Source organism: Schistocerca cancellata, chromosome 1 (assembly GCF_023864275.1).
Source record: "Schistocerca cancellata isolate TAMUIC-IGC-003103 chromosome 1, iqSchCanc2.1, whole genome shotgun sequence".
Lineage (NCBI taxonomy): Eukaryota > Metazoa > Arthropoda > Insecta > Orthoptera > Acrididae > Schistocerca > Schistocerca cancellata.
Genome location: NC_064626.1, coordinates 1,064,687,557 through 1,064,707,087, shown reverse-complemented (window position 1 = coordinate 1,064,707,087; position 19,531 = coordinate 1,064,687,557). Strand labels below are relative to the sequence as shown.

The 19,531-nt window shown below is 45.5% G+C and overlaps 1 protein-coding gene and 1 non-coding gene across 2 annotated transcripts in view; one reads left to right on the top strand and one right to left on the bottom strand.

The window, feature by feature from the left end:
- The window catches only part of LOC126126961 (cytochrome P450 4c3), a gene marked incomplete at its 5' end in the record, with an annotated part of 305,398 nt that overhangs the window by 235,030 nt on the left and 50,837 nt on the right, over nucleotides 1-19,531 (top strand). The gene's annotated exons all lie outside the window — the stretch shown is intronic.
- On the bottom strand, nucleotides 15,515-15,621 carry LOC126096815 (U6 spliceosomal RNA). The gene has a single exon (XR_007522067.1). It is a non-coding gene; the product is annotated as a U6 spliceosomal RNA (small nuclear RNA).

Below are 19,531 nucleotides of genomic sequence, written 5' to 3'. Positions count from 1 at the left end.
ATCCTGCCTCGGGCATGGATGTGTGTAATGTCCTTAGGTTCAAGTAGTTCTAAGTTCTAGCGGACTGATGACCTCAGATGTTAAGTCCTATAGTGCTCAGAGCCATTTGAACCATTTTTCTCTAAGCTAAAATGTTTGAAAATACCATCTTGGTTACATTTGGTTAGAACGTACAACAGACGTAATTGTTAGGTCCACCGCCAGTGTTTGCTGTTACAATTAAACGAAGGTAATTTTTACATGGGACTCACTTCATTGCTTGTGTTGACATGCGACTAACTTCATAGTTGTAGTAACATCAAGGACGTAGCATAAAGGACGTGGCATCAAAGACACTGTTCAGTGTCCATCACGGATTTAGTTTCTGTTGCAGCGCAAGGGAAGTTTAGTCAAATGCGTTCGCCGGAGAGATTTCCAGAACCACAGTGCCCAGATAGGAGGACGTTTCATGCAACTGAAGGTCGTCTTAGTGAGCATGGGACGTTTCAGCCTACTACACATGATTGGGAGAGGCCTAGAAGGACGAGGACCCCTCAAATGGAGGAGGAATTTCGCGCAGTTGACGAAAACCCTAGCGTCGTCCTAAGACAACTAGGAGCAACAAGTAATGTTGACCATATCGCTGACTGGAGAGTGCTGCATGAAAAACTGCTGTATGTATGCCACGTACAGCTTGTGCAGGGACACCAACTGATTTTCCTGCATGCGTACGCTTTTGCGAAGTTATCATTCAACAATATTTCAACCCTCACTTTAGTGCAAATGTACTATTCGCGGATGTGGCTTTGTTTCACAGTAGGTTATTAACATGCTGAAGATTTGTAGAAAGTGAGCTCTAACACTGAAATAAAGCTTTTCCGGATCTATGTCCATATAAGGTTTTCTTCCAGCACATGTGAGGAACGTTTCCTGAAAGTCTGATCATACCTTTTTTGTTAACCCCATGAAGGCCTACTGATTTTTGTCTGTCTAAATGTTTCCCTGCATTAGTCACTGCACTGCCAAGTCCCTGATCCCAAGAGCAAAACAGTGTATTGTATGTTGTGTATGGCAAGCTCCCGAGTACAGAGTTATTGCGGACCAGATACTGCATGTATAAGCAAAATACACGTATAAACCAAAATAGATGTGCTTTTACCAGAAAACTGCAGTTTTCTCTATACAACAAAGCATGCTACAGGTTGCATTCGAAAGATCACGTTACTATTTACGCGTTGCTCGCGGGAAACTGGTAACTTGTTTACAGAATTACACTTAAAACACACGGTAATTCGTATCATTGGCTTTCAGTTCACTTTCGGGAAACGATAGTCTAGTTTCCTTCTGTATAGTATTTTCATTCACCTTTTGTCTGACTGCAGTTCTCATTTTCCAGAGAGCCAAACTTAAGTACAGTTGAATTAATTTTGTTCTGCATTCTTCAGTACATTTCAGTGTCTCGATGTAAAACATGAATACATGCGTAACAGAGTATAAAAAACTAAAATAGTTTTATTATAACAGACGACTTCACATATCCTTCTCCATTTTTTTAATCGCTCAACTACGTACTCCTAATCTGCAACCGGATATTTCTCACCCGCATATTCGACAGTTTTCTGCACTTGCATATAGCAATAATGTATGTGCGAATCCGTATGTAAATCATCGTGTGTTACACACAGATCTGTACGGCTCCTCCTCGGCTTCTTGTACAACATCTCAGGGGTTACGCTTCATAAGGGCTCCTGAACACTATTGCGCAATTCCTCACTAGTCTCGTACCGACACTGAGCCAGCTGGGACTTGATTATCTTGCGTAATGCGTAGTCTTACGTAGTAAGGACCGGGCATCTTGGTGGACATTTTAATGTGGCTGCAGATGATGCTGTACCATCTAGCGCCCTCGAAATAATCAATGAAATGACGCACCTGAATAGCAAAGTGGTCTGCAGCTCCGTCCTGCTGTCGCCACGCATGATCCGTAATTTCCTTGTTTTGGAGCAACATGTCGAAATAATACCGGGTGAATCACCTATATCTTGGAAGCAGGATAGACACCGACTGGAAGTGCACCACAGAAATTAAAACAAGGATAGCAATGGCAAAAGAGGCGTTTTATAAGAAAAGGAGAATCTTCTGCAGCGGTCTGGACAGAGAACTCAGAAAGAGACTCATAAAATGTCTTGTATGGAGTGTTCTTCTATATGGCGCTGAAACATGGACTATGAGGAAAAAAGACAGAGAAAGGCTGGAGGCTTTTGAGATCTGGACATGGCGGAAGATGGAAAGAATAAGTTGGATGGACAGAGTAAAAAATGAAGAGGTACTGAAAAGAGTGGGAGAGAAAAGACAGTTGCTAGATGTAATAAAGAGAAGAAAAAGAAATTGGATTGGGCATATATTAAGAAAGAATGACGGACTGATAAAAACAGTTTTAGAAGGTTATGTAGAAGGGAAAAGGAAGCGAGGAAGGAGGAGATTCCAGATACTGGATGACATGATGGACGGTACAACATACAGCAGCCTTAAGAAGGAAGCAATGGATCGCAGAAAATGGAGAGGCAAAGGACCTGCTAATACAGCAGATAACGGATGATGATGATGAATCACCTAAAACTTGCACCGCAGATATTGCGAAAATGGAAAGAGCTATTGATTTGAGTTTTCACAGAATCGATTGGTGGTTAGGGGCTCGTTTTGTTAGCTACTAAATAGATTACAATTACAGTTAGGAAGTAATTTTTGTTGCGCACACACACACTTTCTTCAATGGAACAATTCCTATTGACATCAACAGGCTAAAAGCATGGTAAATTACAATTTCAGTGGTATTTGCTGCAGGATCCTAGTGCGAGTCGTTTATGAGATACCGTATTTTGGAAAGTTTCCACACAGACACTGGTTTGTGTCATTCATACTGCGTAGTTGCCGGGTACGATGTTGTCATGTTTGCTTACAGTTTCCTTGTGTGTCCCTCGAGTGCAATGCGACTTGCTGGTCAGTTAGTGTGTGACAGTCCAAGCTGTAGCTGGTGAGTAGACGATGGCATTTACCGATGCAGAAAAAGCCGACACGCGTGGTGTATGGACAGTGTGGGAAGAACGAAGCTTTTTCTCGTACGGTGTATGCGACAAGATATCCCAGTAGATTTCAACCGTCTCGGCATGTTGTTTATTAACCTCTTCAACCAGTTACGTGAAAGTGTTAGTGCAAGACCTAGACAACGTAACAGAAGGAAACTAGCGACGAAAGAAGAGACAGAAACTAATGCTCTTGCTGCTGTGTCCGTTGATCCGCTCGTTAGCTCCCGCGCAGTAGCACGAGGAAGTGGCGTGACTCAGGCAAGTGTCCGACGCATTCTCCGTCGACATAGTTTCCGTCCCTGTCACATTTCTCTCCGTCAAGAGCTGCTTGAAAACGATTATGAGAATCCTATTAACTTATGTACATGGGCATTAAGACAGGAGACTCCAGATATATCATCTATCTTGTTTAGTGATGTAGCCACACTTACCAACCATGACTAGGCAAACCGCCGAAACATGCATCATTGGTCTATTGGCAATCCTCGTTGGCCTCGTCAGGCGAAAAAAAAAATCCATGGAGTGTGAAGTGTGGTGTGAGATAGTGAACCATCAGCTCAGATTTTTGATAAACGGAACACTGAACGCGCACAACTATCGAAGCCTCCTAACAGACCATCCTCCACGGATGCTTCCACTGCAAACTAGGCAGAACCTGTTACCAACATGATGGCTGCCCAGCCCACAGAGCACGAATTACTGCAACATGTCTTCACGAATTGTTTCCAAGTCGTTGGACTGGACGCAGAGTTCCTGCACCTTGGCCGACCCGTTCCCCGGATTTGACGCCTGTAGACTTTTTTTTCTGTGGGGAAAGCAGAAAGACGCTGTCTACAAGGACATACCAGCTACACCCAGTGATATGCCACGACGTGTTACTGCAGCCTGCTCGAGCATTTCCGCTGAAATCCCAGCACATGTGCGGCAGTCGTTCAGTACCAGGCTGGCAGCGTATATTTTCTGCTGACGATGGTGGTTTTGAACACAACATGCGATGGTCAATTGTCTCGTTACTGGCCAGAATCCACATAACTAGTGTGTGCGCTTGTTGTTTAGTGCGGTCTCCCACATGTATTGTACAAGTGTCGGTGTGGAAACTTTACAAAATATGGTATGTTGTAAACGATTCGCACTATATTCCTGCAAGAAACACTACTGAAAAGGCTCCTGCCCCTCTTCAGGAACCAAAAGTTTATCTGGTCTCTCAACAGATACCACTCTGTTACGGTTGCTCCTACTGTACGGTCATCAGTATCGCTGAAGCACGCAAGTCTCCCCACCAACAGCAAGGTTCATGGTTCAAGGTGAGGGGGTTATCAATATGAAGGAACTAAATTATCTGAATATGTTTACTGGTCACATCTGAAATCACATCACCTACATTCTGTTAAAGTGAGACTATACTAGGGAAGAACTGACTACAGTCCCTGTCGGTCACTATCTTTCTTTGACTATTGTTCTTAGTCCGTGTTAGATGGCTGCGAGTGGTACATCAATACCCGTAGATACCTTTTACAGTTCGCGTTGGTAATCCAACAAATGGGAAGTTTAATTCACGTTGTGGTCGTGGGTACGTCCCAAGACGAAAGCTACTGTCTGCGATCTGTCCCATCCCCACTTCAACCCATCTTACTGCACGCACTCCATACAAACCGTGTGACACATACACACCACTTCACTGCCATGATGACCACCAGGTAGCAGTGCTGCACCATCTAAAAAAAAATGGTTCAAATGGCTCTGAGCACTATGGGACTCAACATCTTAGGTCATAAGTACCCTAGAACTTAGAACTACTTAAACCTAACTAACCTAAGGACATCACACACACCCATGCCCGAGGCAGGATTCGAACCTGCGACCGTAGCAGTCCCGCCGTTCCGGACTGCAGCGCCAGAACCGCTAGACCACCGCGGACGGCTGCACCATCTAAAGCACCCCAAAGCGACCAGTGTGCTCTTTCAAGGGGGAGGGGGAGGGGGAGATGGGAAGGTGATATTTTGCCTGGTGAGCTTATTAAAGCATCTAACCAGTGTCGGAGAAAAGCAGGAGCTAACGCTAAATCACAGTAAGACTCAGTTTTTACAGTTTCTAACACACAGTTCAACAAAACCTGACGTTTTAATTTCACAGAATAGGCATATGATTAGTGAAACTGAACAGTTCAAATTTCTAGGTGTTCAGATAGATAGTAAGATGTTGTGGAAAGTCCATGTTCAGGATCTTGTTCAGACTTAATACTGCCATTTTTACTATTCGGACGGTATCGGAAGTGATTGATCGTTCGACACGAAAATTAGTCTACTTTGCTTACTTTCATTCGCTTATGTCGTATGGTATTAAATTTGGGGTTACTCTTCCCATTCTAAAAGGATATTTTTGGCTCAGAAACGGGCGGTTCGGGCAATAAGTGGTGTAAGTTCGAGAACCTCTTGTCGGCCCCTGTTCACGAGTCTGAGTATTTTGACATTGGCCTCTCAATACATATATTCCTTACTGTCATTTCTTGTTAACAATCCCCAAGAATAAGCAGCTTTCACTCGGTTAATACTCGGCAGAAATCAAACCTGCATTTGGATCGGACTTCCTTAACTCTTGTGCAAAAAGGTGTGCAGTATACTGCTGCATCCATTTTCAATAAGCAACCACTCGAATTCAAAAGTCTTAGCAGTAATCCAAGCGCTTTCAAATAGAAACTGAAGAGTTTCCTAATGAGTCACTCCTTCTATTCTGTCGAGGAGTTCCTTGAAAAATTAAGCTGATTCTTATTGTATTGTTGATTGCGTTTACTTAAACTTATCGACTGACTTTTTTCGGATTTATAAACATTTATTTTTATCTGTTATTACTTTTATGTTGTAATTTCATGTACTGACACGTTCCATGATCTTGGAGATTTGCTCTCAATTTGGTCCCACGGAACTTGACGCGTAAATAAATAAATAAATAAATAAGGAAGTCATGGGAAAGTGATACCCACATATTCAGATGGCAGTAATATTGTGTGCACAAGGTACAAAAGGGCAGTGCATTCGCGGAGCTGCCGTCTGTACTTAGGTGATTCATATGAAAAGGTTTCCGACGTGATTATGACCGCACGACGGGAATTAAGAGACTTTGAATGTGGATTAGTAGTTGGAGCTCCAGTTCGGAAATCGTTACAGAATTCAATATTCCGAGATACACAGTGTCACAAATGTGCCAACAATATCAAATGCATAGGCACATAGGGAACACACACGACACAGATCTGTAAGTCCACGGTATTGGCGATAAGTTGAGAAAACCGTCCCGAAACACATATGCTACAAAACGCCACTGCTTCCTGCGCATATACCCCGACATAAATATGGGATATAATCACCATGCACACGTACACAGGCCGCACAACGGGCTGGCATACTCTGGATCAGGTGGTCGAGCAGCTGCTGTGGTATAGCCTCCCATTCTTGCACCAGTGCCTGTCGGAGCTCCTGAAGTGTCGCAGGGGTTTGAAGACGTGCGGAGATACGTCGACCGAGAGCATTCCAGACGTGCTCGATGGGGTTTAGGTCTGAAGAACAGGCAGGCCACTCCATTCACCTGATATCTTCTGCTTCAAGGTACTCCTCCACGATGGCAGTTCGGTGGGGCCGTGCGTTATCATCCATCAGGAGGAAGGTGGGACCCACTGCACCCCTGAAAAGGCGGACATACTGGTGCAAAATGACGTTCCGATACACCTGACCTGTTACAGTTCCTCTATCAAAGACATGCAGTGGTGTACATGCAACAATCATAATCCCACCCCACACCATCAAACCACGACCTCCATACACGTCCCTTTCAAGGACATTAAGGGGTTGGTATCTGGTTCCTGGTTCACGCCAGATGAAAAGCCGACGAGAATCACTGTTCAGGCTATAGCTGGACTCGTCCGTGAACATATCTTGGGACCACTGTTCCAATGACCATGTGCTGTGTTCTTGACACCAGGCTTTGCAGTCTCTCCTGTGACCAGGGGTCAATGGAATGCACCTCGCAGGTCTCCGGGCGAATAAACCACGTCTGTTCAGTCGTCTGTAGACTGTGTATCTGGAGACAGCTGTTCCAGTGGCTGCGGTAAGGTCCCAAGCAAGGCTACCTACAGTACCCCGTGGCCGTCGGCGGGCGCTGATGGTGAGATATCGGTCTTCTTGTGGTGTTGTACACTGTGGACGTCCCGTACTGTAGCGCCTGGACACGTTTCCTGTCTGCTGCAATCGTTGCCATAATCTTGAGATCACACTTTGTGGCACACGGAGGGCCCGTGCTACGACCTGCTGTGTTTCACCAGCCTGCTGTCGCCCTAGTATTCCACCCTCATAACGTCATCAGTATGTGTTCTTTGAGCCAGTTTCAACACACAGTTGCCGTTAGCACGTCTTAAAACGTCTGCACACTTACACACTGCACCGTACTCTGACATGCACCAACACACCTCTGCGTATGTGGACTGCTGCCAGCGCCACCGTGCGACGACCGCAGGTCAAATGCACCGCATGGCCATACTCCGAGGTGATTTAAACCCGCAAACCCCCCACCAGAGCGTTGTCTCATCATGCATCAGCATTATCCTTAATTTATGAGCATGAGTGTAGTTATCATCATAATTGTGTACTGAGACGATGGAATCTGAAGGATTCCTTGTATTTTATTGTCGAAAGTGTCAATAAGACACTGGTTTACGTGCACTTTAAATGTTTCTTCGACTTTTTCTTCTGATAGATATAATCTGAAGACAAAATCTCTGACTATTGTTGTAGTTTAAATAGCTGAACATCTTCTTAAGCACCGGCCGCTGTGGCTGAGCGGTTCTAGGCACTTCAATCCGGAACCGCGCTGCTGCTACGTCGCAGGTTCGAATCCTTCCTGGGGTATGGATGTGTATGATGTCCTTAGGTTAGTTAGGTTTAAGTAATTCTAAGTCTAGGGGACTGATGACCTCAGATGTTAAGTCCCTTAGTGCTTAGAGCCATTTCAACCATCTTCTTAAGCGGTATTATTTTCAGCTACGAGTGGTGGCCCAGCAACTGGTGGCAATTACAGAGTTATCTTGCAGGCAATCTTGTTAACCCGGAATCCGTTAAATATTTGATCTTAGGGCACAGGTACAGGCTAACAAGGGGTATTCCGGTATTACTGTGAGCGACGTCAGAACATCGTTCCGAATAACTGCCGACATACTGACGCACTTCCTGCTCCGCAAAAGATAGGGACCTATCAGCGGTTTGTCAACCATCAGCTTCTGCTTCAACTTCTTCTTTATTCCTTGAAGAGGAGTGGACAGCGAAGACGAGGAAATATAATTGAGCGCGGGGTTGGAAATTTAATGGTTCAAATGGCTCTGAGCACTATGGGACTTAACTTCTGAGGTCATGAGTCCCCTAGAACTTAGAACTACTTAAACCTAACTAACCTAAGGACATCACACGCATCCATGCCCGAGGCAGGATTCGAACCTGCGACCGTAGCGGTTGCGCGGTTCCAGACTGTAGCGCGTAGAACCGCTCGGCCACCTCGGCGGGCTTGGAAATTTAAAATGGACACCTGACTCAGAGTTTTCATCAGACATACTAATCTCCCAACAGTTTTTTTGCAGATATAACACAGAGGAAAATACCGAGTAAGCTGATTTTGTGGTTACGTCACTAGATTCTCAGGAAGGAAAAGCAGGGTTTGTATCTGCGTCCGGCCTTCCTGAGTTTGAATTATCCGTAGGTTCCTCAAAAGACTTCAGGTGAACGTCCTAATGTTAGGTTCAACAAGGCCGCACCAAGTTATTCCTCTCCCTCTTCAATTCCGGTTAGTGCTCCAAAAGCTCTTTTCCTTGCCCTCGTCTGTTCAAGTTATTGCTGCGTTTGTAGTGACGGCAGTGTCTAAGAGACTTTAAACTCTGAACGTTCTTCCTGCAGCAGAGGATAACGTACTAACACGTACAGTCAGCTTCCACAATCTCCGCCGTCCACGCAAGTTCCCTTCTGCGTCAGAGTCGGATGTGTGATAGGGATCCGTGGTGCGGGCGTTCCTTTATTTGCGGAAGCACCTGTTGCGCAAGAGACTATTGGTCACGAGCGTGTGAGTAACCTAGCCCCTGAGCCTGCTCAACACGCAGTAATGTAACAGCTTGTAACAAAAAATGGCTCTGAGCACTATGGGACTTAACGTCTGATGTCATCAGTCCCCTAGAACTTAGAACTACTTAAACCTAACTAACCTAAGAACATCACACACATCCATGCCCGAGGCAGGATTCGTACCTGCGACCGTAGCAGTCGCGCGGTTTCGGACTGAAGCGCCTAGAACCGATCGGCCACCACGACCGGCAGCTTGTAACAGACTGAATTTCCGTGCAGGTAACACAGAGACAACAGCCAACAAATCGGATGGAGAAAATATGATATAGTTGCTGGATATCAGTTCTGCGAGAACCGGAGAAAAGTAGGTGATTTTTCGTGTCAGATGTTCAATTATAATAATGGTCCTTGACCACTTTTTGCCGGGTATTCCTCAGCACACGCAATTAATAACTACATTTATTTGAAATTTTAAATTTTAAACATGGCTCCGCTTCAGCAACGCTGTACTTAGAAACTTGATAGGATTGGAAAATAACAGCCAACCTGTTGCACAATTAAAGGTTTATTAATCCTTTACCATGGTTTCGACAAACATAAAATTGTCTTCTTCAGAAGGAAAATAGACTCTTAAAATCAGATATTGACGCAAAAGTATGTAAAAAGATGTGCCGAAACATGCCGACCATTTGCTTAAAAGCCTGTTTGTCCGCCTTAGGAAGGAAATACATCACTGATTCTACGTATCAGGGAACCGACAGTTTGCTGGTAGGTTTCCAGAGGTATGTGGCATTAGATATCTACGCACAGTGAAACATCTTTATTTAAATGTGTGTGTCTGTACTTCAATTGCTGAATGACTGAGACCCACAATATCCTAGCGCAACGCTGACTGCTCAAAAAAAAAGATAACCTGACTTCCAAGAATTAATTCAAAAGAATAGCTCTGACTAAAAAGAAATCCTAGCAATAACCTATTCTTTTCATTAAGCACTTACCTCACAAAAATCTTCATTACGCGAACTACCGCAATACAGCGAGCGTCAATACTGCCAGCTAAATAAAAGATTCTAACTACTAAAGCGACTACTACTAATAAGCCTGTGGTTAGCAAAGGAAAGATTTTGTAGCAAACCAAATAATGTATTTTTTTTTTACCTTAATAATGTGACATCCAGTTCAGACACGAATATAAATCGTCATTCACCTGTAGCACAAAGATATTTAATCATGAATAATTTTCAATCTCCAAGTCGGATACTTCCAGACCGTTAGCCTATGCTAACACTTCAGACCTCTACCCTCCATCAATGCCAACTTCTCACATTTAACATCCCTCGCTGCTGGCTGTTCACCTCCAACTGCCACTTCCAGCTGCCAAACAGTACTTCCATCACTGCTGGCTACTAACTTCCAACTGCCCAACACTACTGGAGATTAACTTCCAACAACGAGTCTGACCAGCCACAGAGTCTCTAACAAAGAAAGCGCAGTCAGAGATCCAATGCAAAGTGCTACACAGCGCTGCCAACACAGAAGCAGCCCACTTACAACAGGTCTTGTAATACGCGAAAATAACGGGCCGCTGATTTGCTTCGCGGTGACGGAGACGACAGCGACCCAGATGGGTTCCATACGATATACATCAGGCGAATCTGGTGGCCGAGACATCAGCTCGAGTCCACTATAACGCTACTGAACCCACTGTAGCACAGTTCTCGCTCCAAGTAGCGGACAACTATACTGCTGAGAGATGATATCGTCGTCGGGGAAGACGTCAAGCATGAATGGATGTAAGTGGTTCGCAGCTGTCAGCGTGTCTTCGATTACAAGGTGCATTCAAGTTCTAAGGCCTCCGATTTTTTTTTTCTAATTAACTACTCACCCGAAATCGATGAAACTGGCGTTACCTCTCGACGTAATCGCCCTGCAGACGTACACATTTTTCACAACGCTGACGCCATGATTCCATGGCAGCGGCGAAGACTTCTTTAGGAGTCTGTTTTGACCACTGGAAAATCGCTGAGGCAATAGCAGCACGGCTGGTGAATGTGCGGCCACGGAGAGTGTCTTTCATTGTTGGAAAAAGCCAAAAGTCACTAGGAGCCAGGTCAGGTGAGTAGGGAGCATGAGGAATCACTTCAAAGTTGTTATCACGAAGAAACTGTTGCTTAACGTTAGCTCGATGTGCGGGTGCATTGTCTTGGTGAAACAGCACACGTGCAGCCCTTCCCGGACGTTTTTGTTGCAGTGCAGGAAGAAATTTGTTCTTCAAAACATTTTCGCAGGATGCACCTGTTACCGTAGTGCCCTTTGGAACGCAATGGGTAAGGATTATGCCCTCGCTGTCCCAGAACACGGACACCATCATTTTTTCAGCACTGGCGGTTACCCGAAATTTTTTTGGTGGCGGTGAATCTGTGTGCTTCCATTGAGCTGACTGGCGCTTTGTTTCTGGATTGAAAAATGGCATCCACGTCTCATCCATTGTCACAACCGACGAAAAGAAAGTCCCATTCATGCTGTCGTTGCGCGTCAACATTGCTCGGCAACATGCCACACGGGCAGCCGTGTGGTCGTCCGTCAGCATTCGTGGCACCTACCTGGATGACACTTTTCGCATTTTCAGGTCGTCATGCAGGATTGTGTGCACAGAACCCACAGAAATGCCAACTCATTCGGCGATCCCTCAAAACAATTCTCTCCACTTTCTCGATCATGTCGTCAGACCGGCTTGTGCGAGCCTGAGGTTGTTTCGGTTTTTTGTCACACGATGTTCTGCCTTCATTAAACTGTCGCACCCACGAACGCACTTTCGACACATCCATAACTCCATCACCACAAGTCTCATTCAACTGTCGATGAATTTCAATTGGTTTCACAGCACGCAAATTCAGAAAACGAATGATTGCTCGCTGTTCAAGTAAGGTAAACGTCGCCATTTTAAGTATTTAAAACAGTTCTCATTCTCGCCGCTGGCGGTAAAATTCCATGTGCCGTACGGTGCTGCCATCTCTGGGACGTATTGGCAATGAACGCGGCCTCATTTTAAAACAATGCGCATGTTTCTATCTCTTTCCAGTCTGGAGAAAAAAATCGGAGGCCTCAGAACTTGAATGCATCTCGTAAATACAGCCCACACCATTATGGAAGTACCACCACCTTGCACAGTACCTTGTTGACAGGCTTGGTCCATGGCTACGGGGGTCTGCGTCACACAAGAACCCTACCATTGGCTCTTACCTACTGAAGTCGGGACTCATCCGGTCAGGCCATGGTTTCCCTATCGTCTTGGCTCCAACCGACAAGATAACGACCCTAGCACAGGCGCTGTTGGCGATGTCGTTCTGTTAACAAAGGCTCTGGCGTCGGTGGTTTGCTGCCATAGCCCATTAACGCCAGACTTCGCCGCACTGTCCTAACGGATACGTTTGTCGAACGTCCCATATTGCTGCGGTCATTTCACGCAGTGTTGCTTGTCTGTTAGCACTGACAGCTCTAGGGAAAAGCCACTGCTCTCGGTCGTTAAGTGAAGGCTGTCGGTCACTGCGTTGTCCGTGGTGAGAGGAAATGCCTGAAATGTGCTATTCTCGGCGCATTCTTGACACTGTGGATCCCGGAATACTGAATTCCCTAACGATTTCGTAAATGGAATGTCCCATGCGTCTACCTCCAACTACCATACCGCTTTCAAAGTCTGTTAATTCCCGTAGTACCGCCACAATCCTGTCGGATAACTTTTTAATTGAATCACATGAGCATAAATGACACATCCGCTAATGCACTGCCACCTGCCTCCATCTGTATCGGTACATATCGCTAGCCCATGAATTCTGTCACCTCAGTGTCCACGTCACAAGTACACTGCTTGACAGTTGCTAAGGAACAGGAATAATTACAAGCAATGATGGATGACATGAAACACAGTACACACCTAATAGAGGTGGAGTGGTATATTTGTAACGAAAAATGGTACAGATTTTACCACACTTGGAAGCGTGATAACTGACTTAAATAACAATCGTGTTTGACACTTCCTACATAAAGATCTATATCAGACTCACAGTAAGGTATATGCCTTCCTCAGTCAGTAATGCAGATTTTGCACTCGTTATTCATGTTGGCTTGCAAACTGTTTAGGAGTCCTTGGGGGATATTGTTCCACTCCTCTCTCAAGGTTTGCAGGTCTTGCATGCTTCGGGAAGGGGCTTTTCGTTGAGAAACTCGACTGCCAAGAGCACCCCAGACATCCTCTATGGGGTTGAGGTTTGGGGAATACGTAGTGCAACCACATGTTCAACATCTTCTCTTTTCAGTGTGTCCGATACTTTAGCAAGACTGTTAAGGTGGGCATCGTCGTCCATAAACAGAAAGTTGGGACCACCCCTAAGCAGGCGGACGTGATCAAGAATAATCTGTCTGCAATACCGCTGTGCTATAACGGTACATCGTGCAAAGATATGCAGCGGTGTTGGGCCACTGTGCATAATTCCTATCACGCATTAATGCCTAGGTGATACCGACGACTTCCATGAACTTTCGGTGGTGTGTAACGTGTTGCCTTTTCTCTCCATACTGCTTGCGGCCGGAATCACTTGCCACAGTGAAGCGGGATTCGTTGGAGAACATCTCTGTGGATCACTGTTCATGACCTCAACTACCACGCTCCCTACGCTAATGAACCTTTTCTCAACGATGGCGTGGATGAAGTTGGATGCATTTAACAGGCTTCCAAATATAAAAAACCAGCCCTATTTAATCGCCGTAAAATGGTTCCAGCAGAGACACATACACCGGTAGTCGTTGCAGGGTCTGCAGCGATCTGCATAGGAGTGAGATGTCCATTCATCTTGGACACGAGGTCTACGTATCGATCCTCTTGCATTGTGGTGGTCCGTCTGCGACCACCAGCATACTTTCGCCTAGCATTTCCACTTTCAACAGCCTTTTTAATCGCTAGATAACACCTTAGAACACATTTGTTACTGTGGTCACAGTAGTGACACTTTGATCAGTTTCGAACCGTCCGACTGCTAGTCCACGATCCTGAGCACTCAAATTATGTCTTGCAGACATGTTAACGCATCATACAGAATGTCGAACTACCCGTTCCACAACAATCTTCGTCAAACGCCGTACTGCACGTACCATCGAAAGCATTCAGAGAGTTCGTGTCCAGGCTTCGCTGCGGAAAACACCTCCCGCCCTCTACATCTCCTTTTACTATCACTGGTAAGGTGTTCCGCAGCAAATGTCGGTTGTTCCTCAGCAAGTGTCACTTGTTCTGTAGCAACTGTCAAGCAGTATAGTAGTCTAGTCACACTGCTTCACTGCCACGGCTTCCGTCAGCGATGAAGTGTCGCGTGAGTGGCTGGTAGTGACAATTCTGCACCATGCAGAGCGCTCCAATATTTTGACTGGTGAGCATATATCAATGTTGGCAGCTCAGAACAAAATTGCACGAATGCATTTCCACCTGTAGATTTTTTACGAGCCCACATATTCATTTTTTATTTTATTCATTTTTTTTTTAATTTTTATTTTTTTAAAATTTTTTAAATTCGGTATTCGTCGACTGTGGTTGAAATCCAACAACAGTGGCACTGAAGACTGTTGCTACTGACAGTTGAGAAGCGTGTGCTGTAATTTGATATTTCTGTATGCAAATAGTTCTGTTGCTGCTCACATTAATCAGGAGCTGTGCATAGTTTATAGTCTGCAGTAATACGTGACAGTTAGACAATGGTGTATAAATGTGCACGATAAATAGCGGAGTGCAGACGCAGCATTCAGACGGATGAAGTCATGCAACAAGTGGACCAAAAACAACGGTGTGGCTGACAATTGAAATGCTTATTTCCAAAACGCAACTAACTGCGATTCATAAACTGTTCGGGGAGAAGAAAAAACGTTCTATAACCTTGTTTTTAATTGAATGATCAGTGCTCCAGCAGCTACTGGGAAGCATTTCCGCGTGGTGGTAGCAGTCAGCGCGGGCCACGGCTGTGGTGTCGCTGCTGGAGTACTGGTTGTTTTATTTATTTATTTATTTATTTGGCCGTTGAGTGTGTACTCAATTTAGCCATAGGCAACACATAGTGACAATGTACACATAATTGAATAAACAAATACAGAAATGCATATTCACAAGAAGAAAAAGCTTAACTGTTACAGTTTTGTACATAATGTTTTAAAAATTGAATTGAATTGAATTGAAAAATAATTAAAAGTGTCTTGGCTTACAATTCACACCAATTCTGAAATATTTCATCAGAAAAACATATTTATAATTTACGTACACCATTAAAACCTACAGATTGTAACCAGTACTCTTGATGAAGTTAACAATCACTTAAAAATGTGGAACGCTTCATGATTTTGCGTGTCATCCTTGCGCAGGGGCCATGCTAATCTTCTCTGTATCGTTCCAATTTTAGAATATGTACCGCCGAAGCGAGTACTACTGGTTGTTCTACGTGTTTTACTGTCCCTGTTAATACATGTTGGTAAAACGCATATCGAGCTAGACTTATCTGGGACCGGTCTGTCGAGTGGGCACGTAAAACTGCACTGTAAAAATCATTTTGTTTGTAACTGGAAACAACGTGACGCTTTCCACGGACAGAGGGCGTCGCATGAAAGACGTGATGAGCTGCATTTGTTTGGGCTGACTCCAGACGCTCATTGAAATTACGTGCAAGTAGGAACTTATAATTAGTGAATGACAGAACTTCGATTGCGATAAATGTTATATGAAGTTCATACACTGTCTTGAGTGCATTATTACACAGGAAAATGCATAATTGCCTTACATAAACATTACGAAGCATATTTAAATGATGACCAAATAACTTATTGTTTCTCAATGCCTATGAGCCTAAACTACTGAATATGTTTAATATTAACTTTATAAGTGTTCACAAAACTGCCATAAGTGAGTAAAAAATGAATACAAAACATGTTACAAAAAATTATTGGTTCTAGTCACTTTTCAGACATCTGTGGTAATATTACGTGAGGGACTACTTTTCATTTCCGAGGTATGGATTGCACGGAGGATTCTGAGAAAACTTTACACTGCTCGTCTTGACAGATACCACACAGGGACAACATTGATAAAATAAGGGAGATATGGTACACATACAAGCGCTTATCTTAAGGAAGTGTTATCCGATCAACTGCAGTAATATCCAGCGGTAAATTGAAAAAATATGCTCCTGGCACAAAAGAGTAATATTTCTTAAGCTAGGGGAATGTAAAGTACTGCACTTCGCGAAATGTAAAAATGTGTTATTTGTCTACACGACTGACGAATCACGATTGAGTGTCACATCATGGAACTACGAGGTGTATTCGGAACGTAAAGACCCCTCAGCAACAAAAAATACGAGTATATATTCGCTAGACTAAGATTTTGTTGGTGGTTCTAGATTACTACAAAGCTACTCTACTTTTCTACGTAATTACAGTTCACATTTCTCGTGTCACTGCCCTATAACCCTCAACTCCTCTCTATAGAAGTTCTCCACTTGGGAAACGAAGCAGTTAACAAAGGCGATCTCGTGGTCATCATCGAATCTTTGTCCAGTAAGAAATTGTTTCAAGTGTAAGAGGTAATAGCGAGTGAGAGGTTAGGACTGGAAAGCGAATGGCGGAAAACTTTCCAACGGAAATGCTGGATCTTATCTCTGGTAAGGGCAGGAGGCTGCTTGTGTGTGTGTGTGTGTGTGTGTGTATGTGTGTGTTTGTGTGTGTGTGTGAACTGGCAGACGCTTGAAGACAGATTTCAAGTACCCCGCGAAAGCGTACTTACAGAGTTCCCAGAACCTTTATTGAAGAATCTGAGAATATGCTACTGCGTCCTATGTATCGCTCCCGCAAAGACCGGGAAAAGAAGATTATCCTAGTTACAGAACGCATAGAGGCAGTTCAGCAGCCATTCTTCCCGCGCGCCGTACGTGAATGAAACGGAGAGAAACCATAGTACGAGGTAGCATGGAAAATTCCGTCTTGACAGTGTTCTGTGGAGTATGGTCGCCAGTGTACCAGGGGCATTCTGCAAGTAATGCAACACATTTTATTTCTGAAAGCAGGTTGATTTTATTCAAAATTGCGATACGCCATTTTCTTCTCCACTTTTTGGCTACAAAACCTTATTTTTCAACTTAATCTCCGTCCAATGCGACGGCACTACCCCACTTTACTTGGAGCGCCTGTATGCCCTCATGGTACCACTCCACTGGCAGACGTCGGAGCCAGCGTTTGCTGCATCAATAACCTCCCCATCATCCACGTACTGCTTCCCGCCGAGTGCATCCTTCAATGGGCCAAACAGGTGGAAATCGAAGGGTGCGACATCCGAGCTGTATGGTGGATGAGGCCGGCTGCTGTGGCCGAGCGGTGCTAGGCGCTGCAGTCCGGCACCGCGCTGCTGCTACGGCCGCAAGTTCGAATCCTGTCTAGGGCATGGACGTGTGTGATGTCCTTAGGTTAGTTAGGTTTAAGTAGGTCTAAGTCTAGGGGACTGATGACCTCATATGATGCGTCCCATAGTTGTTAGAGCCATTTGAACCGTTTTTGGAGAAGTTCATTTGCTTCCTTCTACACTCCTGGAAACTGAAATAAGAACACCGTGAATTCATTGTCCCAGGAAGGGGAAACTTTATTGACACATTCCTGGGGTCAGATACATCACATGATCACACTGACAGAACCACAGGCACATAGACACAGGCAACAGAGCATGCACAATGTCGGCACTAGTACAGTGTATATCCACCTTTCGCAGCAATGCAGGCTGCTATTCTCCCATGGAGACGATCGTAGAGATGCTGGATGTAGTCCTGTGGAACGGCTTGCCATGCCATTTCCACCTGGCGTCTCAGTTGGACCAGCGTTCGTGCTGGACGTGCAGACCGCGTGAGACGACGCTTCATACAGTCCCAAACATGCTCAATGGGGGACAGATCCGGAGATCTTGCTGGCCAGGGTAGTTGACTTACACCTTCTAGAGCACGTTGGGTGGCACGGGATACATGCGGACGTGCATTGTCCTGTTGGAACAGCAAGTTCCCTTGCCGGTCTAGGAATGGTAGAACGATGGGTTCGATGACGGTTTGGATGTACCGTGCACTATTCAGTGTCCCCTCGACGATCACCAGTGGTGTACGGCCAGTGTAGGAGATCGCTCCCCACACCATGATGCCGGGTGTTGGCCCTGTGTGCCTCGGTCGTATGCAGTCCTGATTGTGGCGCTCACCTGCACGGCGCCAAACACGCATACGACCATCATTGGCACCAAGGCAGAAGCGACTCTCATCGCTGAAGACGACACGTCTCCATTCGTCCCTCCATTCACGCCTGTCGCGACACCACTGGAGGCGGGCTGCACGATGTTGGGGCGTGAGCAACAGTGTCCCTAATTTGCTGGGAAGTGGCGGTGCGGTCCCCTACGGCACTGCGTAGGATCCTACGGTCTTGGCGTGCATCCGTGCATCGCTGCGGTCCGGTCCCAGGTCGACGGGCACGTGCACCTTCCGCCGACCACTGGCGACAACATCGATGTACTGTGGAGACCTCACGCCCCACGTGTTGAGCAATTCGGCGGTACGTCCACCCGGCCTCCCGCATGCCCACTATACGCCCTCGCTCAAAGTCCGTCAACTGCACATACGGTTCACGTCCACGCTGTCGCGGCATGCTACCAGTGTTAAAGACTGCGATGGAGCTCCGTATGCCACGGCAAACTGGCTGACACTGACGGCGGCGGTGCACAAATGCTGCGCAGCTAGCGCCATTCGACGGCCAACACCGCGGTTCCTGGTGTATCCGCTGTGCCGTGCGTGTGATCATTGCTTGTACAGCCCTCTCGCAGTGTCTGGAGCAAGTATGGTGGGTCTGACACAACGGTGTCAATGTGTTCTTTTTTCCATTTCCAGGAGTGTATTTCCTGTGGGTAGCACAATACACTTCAGAGTTGATCTTTGCACCACGAAGGAGGACATCAAACAGAATAACTGCGGCTTTGGACTTTTTCATTGGAGGAGAGGTCGTTTGGCGCCACTCTATGGATTGTCTTTCTGTTTCCGGTTCGAATTGATGAACCCATGTGTCATCGCCTGTGACGGTATTTGACAAAAAATTGTCAATATCATCCTCGTAATGGACAATCAATTCCGCACAGATAGTCCTACATTGCTCTTTATGTTCTTCTGTTAAGTGGCGAGGAACCCATAGTGTACACACCTTTGAGTACCCCAACTGGTGGACGAGTGTGCCCGCACTACCAACAGAGACGTCCAGTTGGGCAGCGAGTTGTTTGATTGGGATCCCTCTATCACCTCGAATGACAGTGTCCGTACCTCCCAACAT